This window comes from Melanerpes formicivorus, unplaced genomic scaffold (assembly GCF_026170545.1).
Source record: "Melanerpes formicivorus ecotype bairdi unplaced genomic scaffold, bMelFor1.0.p_v2 SCAF_76, whole genome shotgun sequence".
Classification (NCBI taxonomy): Eukaryota; Metazoa; Chordata; class Aves; order Piciformes; family Picidae; genus Melanerpes; species Melanerpes formicivorus.
In genome coordinates, this window is record NW_027142428.1 from 1,446,195 (window position 1) to 1,462,076 (window position 15,882).

Consider the following 15,882-nt stretch of genomic DNA (forward strand, 5'->3'; position numbering starts at 1 on the left):
AGATCCTGGAAGCAGTAATGTCAGCAAAGAAGGGAAGAGCTGGGACCCACATACCCCAAAGTCTGTAACTTTGGGTTGCTCTCTTTCCCTTACTGTTAAGATCAGATTCCCTTGACTGCAGCTTGTAAAATTAAAATGCAGCTTCTCCTAGGAATCTCCCAAAGGCAGGCAGAGAGAGTGGAAGTGCAGCCTATGCAGATTATCTATATGTATAGATCTACATACTTTGCAGAAAAGCCCAGCAGTTATGTTGTTCCCTGACTGCTTGTGGTTGGGCTGTTGGCCTGCAGCTTCTGCTCTCCCGTTCCAAAACTGCAAAGGCACTACAGATGAATTACCATGCTGCAATGCAGGGAGGGCTAGGATCCCCTTTCCCCCAGTGTATTTGTGTCTGTGTGGTGCTTGTGAGACATGGACCACCATTCATGGCCCCCAGAGTGTGTGGCATAAATGATTCACCATGCATTCATTTCTGGTCACATAAGGGGCATTAGTTTAAAGAAGGCTTGAGGCACAGGTTAGCGTCAGCTATTTGAAGTCTTCAGTCTGAAAGCAACATCAAACATGGAGCAGAAAATGTATCATGCACAGAGAATTCTCTGGGATTTGTTTCCCCCTTTAAAATATAACAATAATAATAAATTCCAAGCTGCTCACATATGCTATCTCCTCTGTGGCCAGGACACCTGTCTGCTGCTTTGCTGTTACTTGATACAGGCTTACAGCGCTTGCAAAAATGTTAACATTAATTGTTTGCCATGGTGAATATGAAAGGAATATCTAGTGTCTGTGTGGCCACATCCTCAGCAAGTTTCTCTGGGCTGCTTGTACTTCGGTGTGGATCTGAAGCAACTGCCGCAGCTCTCTTCCCTTGAGCTTGCCTTCCTCCCCTGCAGATCAGGACAGCAAATCTGCTGCCCTGCCAGACCCAGGTCTCCTTAGCTAATGGTGGGGCTAATGAGTTTCAGCCTGGTCTCCCCTTGCTGTCTTTTAATGATTCTTTTTTTTAGCTCTTTGGCTAATCTCAGCTGTGTTTGGTGAGACATAATTAGGCTTTAGGATGGGTGAGAGTGCAGTTAGGAAGAGCTAGGGGGTGACCTGGGGCAGCCAGGAGCGTGGTGGGCTGGGAGAGCTGAGGCAGGTGGAGGTGGACTGGACCTTTGACTAATCATCACTAGTGTTCTTTAAGCTTCCTTATTTTACTCCTGGACTGAGATGAAAGGAAATAAAAAACACCAGAGTAGGCTCAGAGATCAATAAGCTGGAAGTATGAAAGGCTGATGGTTGAAAGCAGCTTGTGGTAACTTAAAACCCCCATGTTTTCTTTTTAACTGGTTGTCTTTAGAGGCACCCAGAAGGAAACTAGAGCTGGAGGTAGGTTTGCTGCTTTTTCTACGGTTGCTGTGTGTTTAGTGTATCCCATCTCAGTTTTGGTGGTTCTTGGTGCTTGCATGGCAAAGCCAGTGCTGTGAGGATGATTTGTTATTGGTCTGAGGGGTGGAGGAGGCTTGGGAAGAAGAGGCCCTTTAGGCATGAGAGGCAAAAGGGTGTATAGTGAGGCTCTGAGAAAGACTTTGTTACCTGCAGCCCTTACGTCAGTGCCTTTCACCAGCTCTACAGTGATTTAAAAGAAATAGCTTCTCTCCCAAATAAAGCTCAGTCACCCTGACACTTGCTCAGATGTAATCTGTCCTGCTACCATGTGAAAAGCCCTTATACGGGTCAAGAGGGACAGACTGACACATGAGATGTATCAGAGAGGGGGAAAAAAGCTATGGTCTGCTCCATACAGGAAGGCCGCTGGTGTTACAGGCCTTTCTGGAGCTATTTTCTTGGTGACGTGTCACAGCGCCTTGATTTACTTTCTGTTTTGACCAGGAGCAAAACACTGATTCTGGCTTTTCTGTTTACACCTGCAGAGGTCCCTTGGAAGAGCCTGTCCATACGTCCATCTACGTGCCTGACACTGCCTTGTTTCCAGGTGAGGAACAGATCAGGTCCTGGGGCTTTTGCTAACTGCTGGGTTTAGAGAGAATGGGAAGATCCTGGGACCATGTTCAACTGTTGACCAAATGATGGGCATTTCTCCAAAGGCTGGGATAGTAGGAGGCCAAGCTAGCCCAGGAGGCCAGGGGTGGGTCCAGCTGTGGAAGCAGCAATCTGCAGCTTCTCCTGGGAATGGGGGTATTGCATGGGAATGATTGTGTGCTCCTGTGGGCCATATTACTTTGACTGCTTTTTGAACAAACTTTTCCTGCTGGTGGACTTGAGCTCACTCCCAATCCATGATGTGCCTCTCTATGGCCAGGGTAAGCTTCCAGCTGATGGAGGAGAGCTGACTGTTACTAGCTTCAGTGGGCAAAACTAATAAAGAATCTAAGCCTATTAGGAATAACTTGAATAGAAACCTATGTGAGAGGCCAAGTAATTAGTTCTTCAGAATTGTAAGTTCCATTAAATTCACTGGAGATACTTAACTGTGACTTAAGCATCACCCTGATAAACTACCCCAAAGTCTTGTAAGGATCTCTTGCTGGATTATGTGTAGGACATGAGTTGTACTCCGTCACCATCCCAGGATATGAGGATTTGATTGCAGTAAGGGTAAGATCACAGTGTCAGGACAGTAGGTCCGTCCTCAAGCCTCTCAGGTTTGCCATGCCAGGAAGCAAAAGAGATGCTGGGAAAGTCATGGCAACTGAGGGAAGAAAGCAGCAAGTAGGCTTGTTGAGAAGCAGATAGTGAATGAACAAGGATAGCTGGTAGCTGGTGTGTAACTGTTCAGTGGCTATGAACTTCTCCAGGAGGACACATGGCGTTGGAGGGTGTGGTAGTGATGGTTTCCTCAGCCTGGTGAGAGCACCAGAAGACCACGCATGGCATGTGCATGGGGCCAGCATTATAAGCCAGTGTGGGCTCAGAGCAACCCATTGTGACACGTGGGAGGTGTGCTAAGTTTCGTTCTTTTGCTACCCTCTCATGATTTTGACTAATGGAGATACTTTATCTGCCTTGATATTACCTGACTTGAGAATCCTAAGACACCTGCCACAGCAGAACTGGGAGTGCTTCTTCACCCTGTTGTGTCACTGAATATAAATGTGTTTTCATTCTGCCCTTTGGATACACAGCACACATCCCTCCCTTCTTCCTTTACTCTCTTTTTGTGATATTTTTTTTCCCCTTGTAAATTACAGCTAGCTGGAGATGAGATTTCAGCATCCTGTTTACTGCAAACAGTTGGGGACATTAATAATTGTTGAAAGACAAAGACAGACAAGGGATTAATAAGTAGAGGACAGGAGATTAATAGCAAGACAGCAGAATTTGGTTCAAGGCCTGCTCTTCCCAGTTGCTGGGTTATGGAAGATTAATGGCAGCTTTGCTGTTAGTCTCAGTCTTTCTGTGGCAGCTTTCCTGGATAAATCTAATAAGCTGTCCCAATGGGTAGCTGTAAATATGAAATCTAGTAAGAAGCCTATTCTTATAAACTGTTAACTAAGTGACACAGCATTAGGTTTGCTTTCTATTCAAAGCTGAAGTCGTTCAGGTGCTTACAGCTCTTCTCAGGACAGAAACGTATCATCAAATGTATCTTGCCAAGCAAGCTGTCTCCGTCAAATGGATTTTTACTCTGTGTCCTGCACAAGAGACTCATTTCTCTTCTCTTGACTGGGTTTTCTGCTTTGTTTCTCTAAGAAACTGGGCTCTTGACCTATTGCATCTGGCCTCTCATTAGGCTTTGTGTGAGATTAGATCATTGTAAGAAAACATTAACTTTGCAAAGTGTGTTCTTAGTTACATTTGTGGGAGAGCTGTAGAATGTGAGACTGTGCTGTGGAAAGTCTTTATTCTGGTAGAAAGGTGCATGCTGTTCTGGGTGTCCCATGCTGAGGCTGATCTCATACTCCTACCTTAAGGCTGAGGCTGCCAAATCAAGCAGTGCAGTAGTCTTTTGGCGAATACCCTCACGTATTTGTCACAGTCTTCACAAAGATGATCCCAAGCCTTTCATGCATAAGAGTATAGTAGTATATAGGTATGTGTATGGTCATTTTGGGAAGGTAGCAGCTGTGTTCCTGTAGCAGTGAATGTGACAAGACAAGGCTAACAGGGGAAGTCCATGCAGCAGTAGCCAAATTTCTTTCCCAGGGAAGAAAGGCTGTACACTACTTGTGTCCCTGTAACAAAGCTTTTCCCTTCTTGTCTGTGTGCAGTGCCCTTGGCTTCTTAGAAGTTAATTGATTTGTCTATAGCATGATTCTCTCTTTAATTTTATTTGTGTAAAGAAGAACACACATTAATCTTTCTCCAGAGAAATGTTTCACACTGCTGCTCTTTGAACGCCTGGCCCTGGCTCTGCCACATTTCTTAATGAGCCTCTGACTAAACATCTACGGTTCCCACATGCTCCAGCCTTGACACACGCATATTTGTACACCCACGTGCCTGCTCCCAGTTGAACCCAGCAGCCTGCCTGCTCCCCTCAACATTCTTACTGCTTTGGGATTTGCATTAGCAAGGCAGCACCTCCCTCAGAAGCCCAAGAGAGAGAGCTTTATACCTGCAGGTATAGATAGATTTGGCATCAAATGAGCTGTCCCATGAATCAGAAAGGCTATAACTTCTTTTTCACAGCCTCCCCACTCTTAAGACTCATTTCATGTGTTTCTCTGGGACCTTGGATTCCTGTGGGCTGTGCTACCCGTGGTGAGGACCCGAGCTAGCGCTGAACCTGAAGCTGAACACCCAACACTGAATTACTGTCTGGTATGCCACCGGCTGCCAGATCTTTCATAGCTTGTTTTTAATGAAGATTCCTCCAGTAATTCCTAGAATATCTTGCAGTGCAAAAAAATGAGCTGTGTGTGTATTTTGCTGTGGGCTGAGTTTTTTTTCCTGCTCTTCACAGTTCTCTCTGTGAACAGTGAGGAAAGGGAGGGGGAAGCAGCTGACTGCTTTTTGTTGTTGTTGTTTTTCTCCTTGACTTCTGTGAAATATGTGGCGATCAATCGCTCACAACTAACAAAATGTTTTTGTTTCTCTTTGCAAAAGCATATGGGAGCTGCAGGAAAAGCATATGGGCGTTTTTAGGAAAACATATTGGTGAATGGACAAATTATAGTGGTGCCAGTATGCTGCTGATGTCTGACTAGACCACTGCTACTACCACACTTGCTGGCGTGCAAACACATCCACGAGATTTCCAGCATGTGAGTGGTGTGCAGTACTTCTTGGAGAAATGCAGGCTGTGCTGGATTCAGACCTTGTGATCCCTCTTGGGTGTGCATGGCTGCCTCACTGCATCCCAGACAAGACTCTAGGCTTGTGTTTGTGGCAGCATATCCACTCTCTCAGTAGGCTAAGCTCAGAGCTCCATTTCTAACTGGCTGCAAGTAATGGTAATGGTAACCATTTTTCTTTCTAAAGTACTTGACTGCAGTCCTAATAACACCTGAGTGTCTTGCAGACAGGCTAAGCAGCCTCTGGCACTCCTCTGCTGCTCTGTCAGGCCATTCTGTGTTAGCTGGAGTGATTATTTTTAGTTTATCATGCAGGCTGCTGTTGAGGAAATGCAAAAAATCCTCCATCGTTGCTTCTGGGTCCTGTCCTGTTCTCCTTTATACTGGTGATCTAAGGACAGGGATCCATGAGCTGGTAAGGGGATTGAATGGTTTTGGTTCATGCATGCATCTGAGCTGCTCTGCTGTGGACCCCTGTACAAGGAGACACGCTTGATAGCTCCATCTAGGCAGCCCTTCCCACTTGCTGTGGCAGCAAGGGAGTGCTGCGTGCCCTGCCTCTGCCTGGGGAGAGGGCATAGCTGTGCTAGGTTGTAAGGGTTGATAGTAGCTCTCTACCCACATTTGGGTTTCATCAGGTCCCGTGAGACTGGTTAAGATCTCCTTGCACAAGGAGAGATGCCTTCTGTCCATAAGAGCTCACAGTTCAAGTCCACAAAACAGAGCTGTTGAGAAATTGTCCACTTCCCACAACACTCAGAGACAACAACTGAACTTGGGAGTGATTTTCATGAGCAGGTTCACCAGTCTGAGTTTGTACCATTGCTGGAAGAGATGGTCCTGCTGCCTGTCTATCCCCAACCATCATTTCTGCCCATTTAGTCACTTCTATTCTTTATAAATGTGTTGAGACAAAGGAGAGAGTAGAATGTGCTGCTAAAGACTGAGGGGATAAGTAAGATGCACATTTGGATGCCACGTTGTTTGTCTTGGTTATGAACCTGCACTCTCAGACGTTCTGAGTGGCAATTCAGCACCTTTTAGCGTTCTCCCTTTTATGCCAACTTCAGGACGGTCTGCTAGTGAGTAATTTTACATTATTTAATGTAGCCACTTTCCTTATAGCTCTTTTGTTCCATGAGACAATTCCCTATTTTATTATGCAAACAGTACATTAAGATCCTTGTGGGCCCAAGTTCCCAGCAGTGCTTGAAATGACGGCGGCAAAGTAGGTTATTTCAGAAATAATGGTTCTCTCCTCTAGAAGCTTTCTTGGAGTTCTGCTTTAACTGCTTTTGATATTATACATGCTTTAAAAAAAAAAAAAAGAAAAAAAGAAGTTAAATTAAAAAATCCAGTACTTCCTAAATGTTACAGAGCTCAAAAAATACACGGTATGCCTTGTCACAATATTTAATACAGAGTGCTATTTACAGTAATGAATCAAAATGTCAGTTTTTAAAATATGAACTGTCAGAGTGTTCCTACTTTGCAGAAAACTTTGATGTGACAGTTTGTTAATCATATGACTATTACATCAAATGTGTCTCAGAGTACTTTTTGCTCAACAAAGTCTTTTTTTATTCCTTCCCCCTCCCTTTCTACTGTTAATTCTGGCAGAGCTGTGTGACTGAATGCACTTTGATTAGAGGTCGGAAGAAGCCAGAGCTGAACATTTTTGCATATTGACAGATGGAATGGATCAATGCCTGTATTCATGCCAATCAGGGTCACCTAGACTTAGGTACAGCCTGATTTGGATCACCTTGACCTTGTGTCCTCAGTATATTTTTCCCCCAAGCCTGCTGTGACTGGGAGGTTGGATGCTTTGATTTTGATATGTATGGCCATAACATGCATGCAGGCTGTAGTGGCAGAGAATCCAGCCTGGTGGCATTTTCACAGACTGGGTGTTGGAATGCAAGCAGTTGTCTCCTGTCAAGGGAAACGGAAGGATGCTCTGGTTGAGGAGAACAAGCTTTGCTTTGGGATTAAATATGGTTTTCCCAACACCAACCCTAGGTATTGCTCTCCAGCATAGCTGTTCTGCAAGACTTTAGTGATGTAGGTGTGTGATAGCAGCTCTGGTGGGACTGCAGAAATGGATGGCCATCTATCTCCAGAGACAGCTGGCCATGTGTGCTTGGACCTCGACAGCAGCAGTGCTGTAAACAGCACCCTCTCTGAACAGCTCTGATGCCTTCTGGTATAATTCTGCATTTAGGGCAACTGGGGTAAAATTTGCCTGTATAATAATAAAAATCTGGCTTGTACAGTAACACTTCAAATTCTTATTGCTTTGGCATGAGGGGACAAGCAAAATAAAGATCTGAATGCTGCCTGTACATCCATGTTGAGCTGAGGGGGTTGTTGTGCAGGGCAGGGTTGGTGTCACTCCTGGAGGAGGAAGAGGCAGGGTGCCAGGGATGCCAAGGTCTCCTCCCCAGTGGCTTTGATTACTCTGAATCCAGGTCAAGGAGTGTGTTCGTGCTCTGAACTCCCTTCTGTGACTTTAGACCAAGATACTGCTTTTTTTCTGTTCTTTTTTTTCCTGTTCTTTTGTTTGCTTCTCTGCAAAAGGAGAGTAATTAATTGGTATTTGTTAACTCACAAGTCCTCTTGAAGTGGATTACTCAAACAACTGCACTTCATGATAAAGACAAGGGAGAGCTCTTGCAGGTAACTGTGCTTTAAAGGTCAGAGAGGAGTCTCAGGTGTAGCAGAGCAAGGTACCTCTGCCCATAATGTCTTTGTGCCACATTGCCTGGGGCTTCAGATGGATTCTCACTGCTTATTAAAACTTGCAGAGTTACTGTTGCATAGGTCTTATGTGTGCAATATTTATGATTTGGAGTTGGCCCAGCACAGCTATGGGAATAGGAGGAGTCTAAAAAAGGCAAAAGCTGTGTATCAGCAGTCCAGAAGAGTGGAGTGTGGGCAATGCAAGACAGTAAATCTTGTAATCATAAAATCCTATAAAGTTTTGGATTTGAAGGGAGCTTTAAGGATATCTGGCCCAACCCCCTTACCATTTTCCACTAGATCAGATTGCTTAAAGCCCCATCTAACCTGATCTTAAACATTACCAGTGATAGGTCATCCACGACTCTGGGCAACCTCTTCCAGTGTCTCATTGTAAAATCTTTCTTCCTTAGGTCAGATCTGATGATCTTTTTTTTTTTGTTGTGGGTGTTTCTTGTGGCCTGATTAACTTGGCATTTCAGCCTGGCATGTCCATTAAACAACCTCAGCTCTTTCATTAATGTTATTGAAGAGATGATAATAACTTTTTAGGGGCATAATCACATATTGAATTCCGCTCCTGATTAGCACATTAGCTAGCTCTTCTATGTGGACAGCAGAAACTGAACACATCTGAAAGTGGTACACTGAGTTCCACTGGGTCTCATGGGTGGAATGAGGTTTGGGAAGGTGGAGGCATTGCTGTTGCACCTCTCACAGTAATACCCTAGTGAGAGATGAGACGGAGGCAAAAATAGAGGGGTGAAGGAGGGAAAGAGGTGGCGGGTGGGTGACTGATGAGTGTGGCAATGACGGCATGAGAGGCTCTGCAGCTGGTAGTTGTTTCTGGTGTGGACCACCAGGAAATCTGAAAGAAGTCATCCAGTGAAGCCACTCTCTTAGACAAATGTGTCCAGGGAAGAGGGGCTGGTAGCAGCAAGGTCTACCAGCAGGGCCAGTGGGAAAGGCATCGCTGTGTGTTTGTCACACAGTCTTAAGCTATGCCAGGGGAGGTTCAGCCTGGATGTTAGGAAGAAATTCTTCACAAAGAGAGTGATTGCCCATTGGAATGGGCTGCCCGGGGAGGTGGTGGAGCCACCACCACTGGGGGTGTTTAGGAGAAGACTTGATAGGGTGCTTGGTTGCATGGTTTAGTTGATTAGGTAGTGTTGGATGATGGTTTGGATGCGATGATCTTGAAGGTCCATCCCATCCCATCCCATCCCATCCCATCCCATCCCATCCCATCCCATCCCATCCCATCCCATCCCATCCCATCCCATCCCATCCCATCCCATCCCATCCCATCCCATCCCATCCCATCCCATCCCATCCCATCCCATCCCATCCCATCCCATCCCCCTCCCTCATCCTGCAGAGGAACAGAGGTTATTACTTATGTTTCCTTCCAGACAAACCACATTCACTGTTAGCGTGATGGTTTTTCTTTTCTTATCGCTACTGCAGTGGATGGAAAAAGAGCTCCAACAGATGTATGATTATCAGGGCATGAAATTAAAAATGTTTGTGTACAAAGAAAAGGTTGTTTAGTACCAAATTCCTCATTTGAAAATTAAGCCATAGTAAGATTGACTGTGTGATTGTGCGAGCAGGCCCCCAGCTCCCTTCCCTCCCTCTCTCCCAGCAGCACTGGCTGAAAAGTAACAGTATTTTAAATGTTAGCTTTATTAAAAACAAAAAGGTAATAACACAACTGAAAGGTCAGTACCTGCCTTTGGAGGCAGATTACCTAAAGAGCTTTTTCCCCCATTTTGGTGCTGATGGTGTCAATCTGAAAAAAAATATTTTAACTAATGCTTAAGTTCACCCTTGATTGGGGCAAATTGAACCTTTTCTAGCAGAACTCTTTGGGGTGGAAAATAAGACTCTGGTTGAGTATTTCTGAGTGTGGATATGTACATCAGTGAAAAGTAGTTGTTGTAAAAGTGCTGAAAATTTTGTATTTGGAGTTACTGCTGTAGCATATGCAGAGGGGTTGCAGATTGGTATGCAGTATCCTGTTCTTTCCCCCTCTTTTGGGTCAGTCGTGTAGCCAACCACATTTCCTCAGTCTGTGCCACCTGGGAGTCCCTGGTGCACTGGGGCAGTGGTGCCTCCTGGGGTGTGTAGTCTACATGGGCACTTCAGGAACTAGAAATCAGCCTTCCACACCTACAAATGATGTTAGTGATGGGGTGGTAGTTTCTAACAAAAATACTTTCAGGATCTAGTGGAAAGCCATAAGGATTTAGATTTTTCTCCTAAAAGTGATGTTGACTTGCTAGAAGGTGTCCAGAGATGGGCAACAAAGTTGGTGAGGGGTTTGGAGCACAAGCCCTATGAGGAGAGACTGAGGGAGCTGGGGTTGCTTAGCCTGGAGAAGAGGAGGCTCAAAGGAGACCTTCTTGCTCTCTACAGCTACCGGAAGGGAGGTTGTAGTCAGATGGGGGCTGGTCTCTTCTCCCAGGCAACCAGCACCAGAACAAGAGGACACAGTCTCAAGCTGTACCAGGGGAGGTTTAGACTGGATGTTAGGAAGAAGTTCTTCATAGAGAGAGTGAGTGCACTTTGGAATGGGCTGCCTGGGGAGGTGGTGGAGTTGCCATCATTGGAGGTGTTTAGGAGGAGACTTGATGGGGTGCTTGGTGCCATGGTTAAGTTGATTAGATAGTGTTGGATGATGGGTTGGACATGATGATCTTGAAAGTCTCTTCCAACCTGGTTTATTCTGTTTTGTTTTGGAGTTCCCCTTACCCCCCAGATAGTGATAGCTATCACTTTTTTTCTTTTGTGATGAAATTTTTAATTGGAGAAAATGATCTGTTTTCTCATGAGCTCTCCCTGTGATGCACAATTCTCAGGTACAGCTGCTCTTTCCCTATTTCCTTCTAAAATCTGGCACTAAATTCTGAGAGGTAGTTTTAAAATGTTCATCAGAGACACTTGTTCATCTGTGTTACGCTGTTGAGGTAAACCTGGTCCTACCTAGGGCTGAACATTCCCCAGGTACTTTGTTTATTGCCTGTCTCATTCCATCCTTTTTGTCCTCTATAAGCTTTGTGGTCAAGTTCAAGGTTGACACTGGTTGAAGTCTGTGGGGCTACTCGTAAGTAAAGTTTTATCTGGGTGTTTGTAGGTCCCAAACCCCAAGTATTCTTGTGATGAGTTTTGCCTGGTGAGCCTGGATGGCATTAAGGAGAAAATAGGAAGAGGGCTAAAAGATTGTTCCTGCACTCTGAAACAATTGAGACAGAAAATTGCTTCCAGGATTTCTTCGCTTTTCCTCAGAGGGTAATCAGCCTGTAGAATTCTCTGCCAGAGGAAATACTGCCTGTATCTGTTACCCAGAGACAGCAAGCAGAGTTTAGGTAGCAGCCTGCATACCAAAGGTACTGCAGAGCGGGGACTGTGCCTTACTTGGGTTTTTTTGGTGTAGTGGTTGCTATATGTCATAGAATGTTAAGAGTGGTGCAATTGTAAAATGACAGATAATAACGTATTCACTTAACTACTTGTCATGTTCCTGTTACACAGTTACCCCTCAGTGCCCTAAACAGGGAGACAAGTAAATAGAATTTTGCATAGCATGGTACTCAATTTCTAAGTCTGAGACTGTGGAGGAGGTTAGAGCAGTTCTAGGGAGATGATGGGTGGATGTGTGTCTGTTAACTTTGGTCCTGTTCTTGGTTCATTTTCGACTGTTGCTCCTTAACTATAGGTAAATTGCAATATCTGCACCTTTCATTTGTTCATCTGGAGAATGGGGGCGGAGGGGGCCGCGCTTGAGCTCCTTTCAGGGCTTGGTGTTAAGTTTCAAATAAGGCCTTTCTGCTCTATGTTCTATTACAACTGTTAGGGGAAAATATTTAAATTTTGTACTTGAGGGAGAATAGTTGTGGCCAGGTGACTGCATGAGTGTTACACCTGCTGGACACCAAAACTCGATTCCTAAATTTCCAAAGGATCTTGAGTTGCTAGAAGAGAAAAGAACAAAACAGAACGAAGTTGGCATTTGGTTTGGGGGCTCTGGGTGTCATTGTTCCCAGTTGTTCATCTGGCTAATGTTTGCCTTTGTGAAGCATTTGTCTGTGTCTGTGCTTCTGTGCACACGGGGAAAAGGAGGATGAATATCACTAGGGTGGATTAGCATTAAAAAATAGTTAACTGATCAAAGCCATAAAGCATGTCCAAGTGAATTCTTCAGAGAAATAGCTTTGAATTTCCCAAGCAGCCGCCGGCCATAAAAGCGAAGCGCTATCATTCAGAGATGCAAAAAAATCCCCTTCTGTTGGAGTGCTGGACCTATTTGTTCCTTTTCAGGAGGGCATTCAAAATGTTTTCTTAATTTTCTTCTGAACAGTTCACTGCTATCCATCATGAGCCTTTGCCAGCTGAGATAGCTCTGTTCTCGCTCAGTTTTAACCCTCCACTGAAATCTCTCTATCTGTACTTTGCATTTTGGGTGCCTTTCAGCTTAGTGCACTTTTCAGTGGGGGCTGTCTTCATAGAGCACTTTTTGTGTCTGAATGGAGGTGTCAGGGAAGGTAGGCTGCAAATGGGGAGTGATGCCTGCAATGATTTCTTACGTGGTCAAAAGGGATGGCAGGAGAGCTCTGTTCCTTGATGCTATGTTCTGTCTTTTCATCAGTCCAGCCCCATCAGGAGAACGAGGCCCACAAGGTCTGCAGAGTAGGTGGCACACAGTGGGAGGGAATTTCGTTTTACTTATATGGAGGAAAGAAAGCACAGTATTCAACTGCTCAGAGAAAGTTATTGAAGGATCATACTGAAGGTTAGGCAACCAGCTTGGGAATTGGGCACATAAATTTGCTTCACACTTACAAAAATCTCTCTTTCAGAGTGTCTTACTTTGTTGCCTCTTCTTAAGATGTGCAAAAGAGTGAAGTGCTGGTGTATGGTCCATGCACAAAATATTTGGACAGCACAGTCGTTAACAGGAACGAAAATTACACTTGCCAAGGGAAAAAAGGAATAAAAACCTCTCAGAGGACACGAGGTGCTTTGTAGCTGAAAGTCCCTGCTGCCTTCCAAGGACTCAGCTGTCCTTTTTACTAAAGCTCTTCTTTTACTGAAAATATTTTACTGCCTAATACCTACTAACTTTTTAATACTTCTTAGTTGTATGCACACCCTCCCAAAAGAAAGCCACACATTTTTCTGCTCTTGTAAATGTTCAGCTTTAGGGCCCTGAGGGAGGAGTGTTAATGACCATGTCCTGGGTACCTTTCAGGCACAGAATTTCACTTTTGCTTCCCTTCTGAAACTTGGAGTCTCATTCTCCAGATAACCCAAATTTCAGTATAGCCACATGTACAGTGTGTGTTAATGAAAGTCCTAAGTAGGTTCCTCTAGATCTAAGGTCATCTTTGTAACAGGTGGACAATGCATAGAGAGCAAAGCTGTGACTGAGCGATGAGGCAGCAGCTCTTGGGAAGGGACTGGATCCTTGCACAGGTGCAGGCATGACATTTGTGTCTGCAATGTATACACATGCTGTGCTTGGTTTCTGTGGTAAAGCAGAGATGATTACCCACATAGCAGGGCCATTTGCTGTGGTAAAGTCATCAGTACTCAGTAAAGCAATACAGAGGTGCTTCCGTATAGGGCAAGATAGGGCAAAGTAAGTGTGAAACTCATCCCTATTTTCCCAGGTTGTTCTCTGGCCTCCTGTAGGAGCCATATCCCACCCTGAGATGGTAGCAATGCTCAGCTGTTGATAACACGGACGGAAATTGACTCTGAAGCCTAGGGCCTGTCTGCGCCTGGACAGTATTGTGAAACTAAGCCAGGGTGTGAATTTAAAGTGCAATAACTGTTCCGAGCATACTTCTCATGTGGGCAGTCTTGTTCTGCTCTGAGAGGGCTTTTGTGCAGTTCTGCTTCATCCATTGCCAAGGACACTCTCAGTGCAGAAAGAAGAATGCCCACACAGGGAGCAAATAGCTTTTCCAGGCTATTTCACCATGCTGAGGAATCCCAGGAGATGCACATGGTTTCATGTCTCTGTGAATGTTATAGGAGCTTACTCTACAGTTTGCTCTTCCACCAGAGCTCTAGCATGGGGAGACCTGCTTTGTGATGAGTGGTTGGCAAGGTTGTATCTTCTGGACCTTGCTACGTACAGCACTCATCACTGTTTTGCCTGAAGTTCCAGGGCTGGCCTCAGGGATCTGCAAGATCTTGGGCTTCTCTAAACTTTACTGGTGTTGGTTTAACATCAATACCATCACCTGTCATGGTGTGTCCTAGCTGTTGAAGAGGGCTCCTCTGAGATCACGCCTGTGTTCATGTGTTGTTCCCTTTCCTACGAAATTGCCAGGCAAAGCTGTGCACGGGGTATGATCGTTATCTGAACATTGTTGAACGGGAGGGAAAAAACCACCCATCTGTTCTACAAAGAGGCAGTGTAAAGAGCAGGCTCTGTGACTAAAGAAATTCACATCTGTTTAGCAGAACCATCAAATGGTGAGCAGAGGGGCCTAATGTGAATCACATGTTGAAACCACAAGTATGAGTGAGATGAGCTGCAAAAGAGAGAGCCTGGAAGTGTTGATCCATGTGAGCAACTGTTAGTTTCTCTCCTTATTCTTTCCTTCCACCAGTTTCCTGAGCCAATGATGTAGAATCAAAGGACCAGGGATGGCACATGTGTATGCATACGTACGTGCATCTGTTCGTGTTCCTTGCATGATTAAATAATCTGCTGGTATCATCTTGAGCCACTAGATCACAACTTCAGTTAGAAGAGCAGTGGATTGTAGAGGGGGCTGTGGAGGAGGGAGAGCAGAGCTGGCATGAAGAGAGCCTCTCTAGCTGTTCCCTGGTGGTGTAGCTTCTCAAAAAATGGCCTCAAGGTGGCTTGCTTTCAAAAGGAGACTTGCCTTGGAAGTGATTCTTCAGGATGACGTCTCCAGCAGTGTCATCTCAAGGAACCTGACAGGAGCAACCTAGAAACTTCAAAGGATAGATTATGCCTTGATGTGCTCAAGCTAGTTTCAGAATAGGTATCTGGGTACCAGTCCTAAGAGACTGCATCTTTCCATGGATCAATTTAATTTGTTGCTTAGGTTTTCCCCTTAGTGTTTTAAGTCCTGCAGAAAGAAAGGGCAGCTCAAGTTTCGATATTGGTTACATTTGCAGTTTGTTTTTTTTTCTGTGCCAAGAACATATCAATACAATTTCAAAACACAGTGTTTTTATGACTTGAGGCAGCAGTTTCTAAGTTGAAAACAAGAATGCTTTGGGGATGCAACTCAGGTGCCTCACTTACATTCTTTGTCTTGTAGCCCTACCCCCTTGGAGACTCTATGTAGAGGAGCAAGCGTCTTCTCTCCCCCAGGATTTCACGAAAAGAAACATGCAATAATTCCAGTCTCAAAGGTGGTTTCTTGCTGCTGCCTTGCCTTTTGTCCTAGATATTTTGCAGTAAACGAGGCCAAACTTGCAGCAATAAAGAATGACGGTAGATAGGCTGAGAGACCTGATTTGCACAGATCCTGATCTCCCGCAGTTCAGTCTGCTTTCTTTAGCTGACAGAAAGCTGTGCTCATACAGCTCACCTGGGATGTGAGCTCTGCAAGAGTGTGCTGGAGGTAATGAAGCACTTAAGGGGCTGGCAGGGTTGAAGGTCCCCATGGAATGATTAAGGTGTTGGCAGCTGTGTTACTTTGAAAGAGAAATATGTGCATTACGCAGCAAAGGCATGCTGAAATGCCTTGCAGACGCTTAGTTGTGTGTGGGAACCTGCTTTGCCTTAGACTTGTGAGATAGCAGTAGCGACTATTGGCGGGTATTTGATTAACTGAGCTATGTGTGTACTTACCAGCTGCATGCCCCAGCTGCCCTGGCATAGTTCAAAAGCAGAACACAAGTGGTT

General features: G+C 45.0%; 1 protein-coding gene across 3 annotated transcripts in view; it reads left to right on the plus strand.

Annotated features, from left to right (window-relative positions):
* LPP (LIM domain containing preferred translocation partner in lipoma) overlaps positions 1 to 15,882 on the plus strand; it is a 361,386-nt gene that overhangs the window by 97,693 nt on the left and 247,811 nt on the right. For all 3 annotated transcript variants that reach the window (XM_068164007.1, XM_068164009.1, XM_068164008.1), the window contains one exon: positions 1,920 to 1,981. The gene's annotated coding sequence lies outside the window, so the exon portion shown is untranslated. The remainder of the gene's footprint in view (positions 1 to 1,919; positions 1,982 to 15,882) is intronic.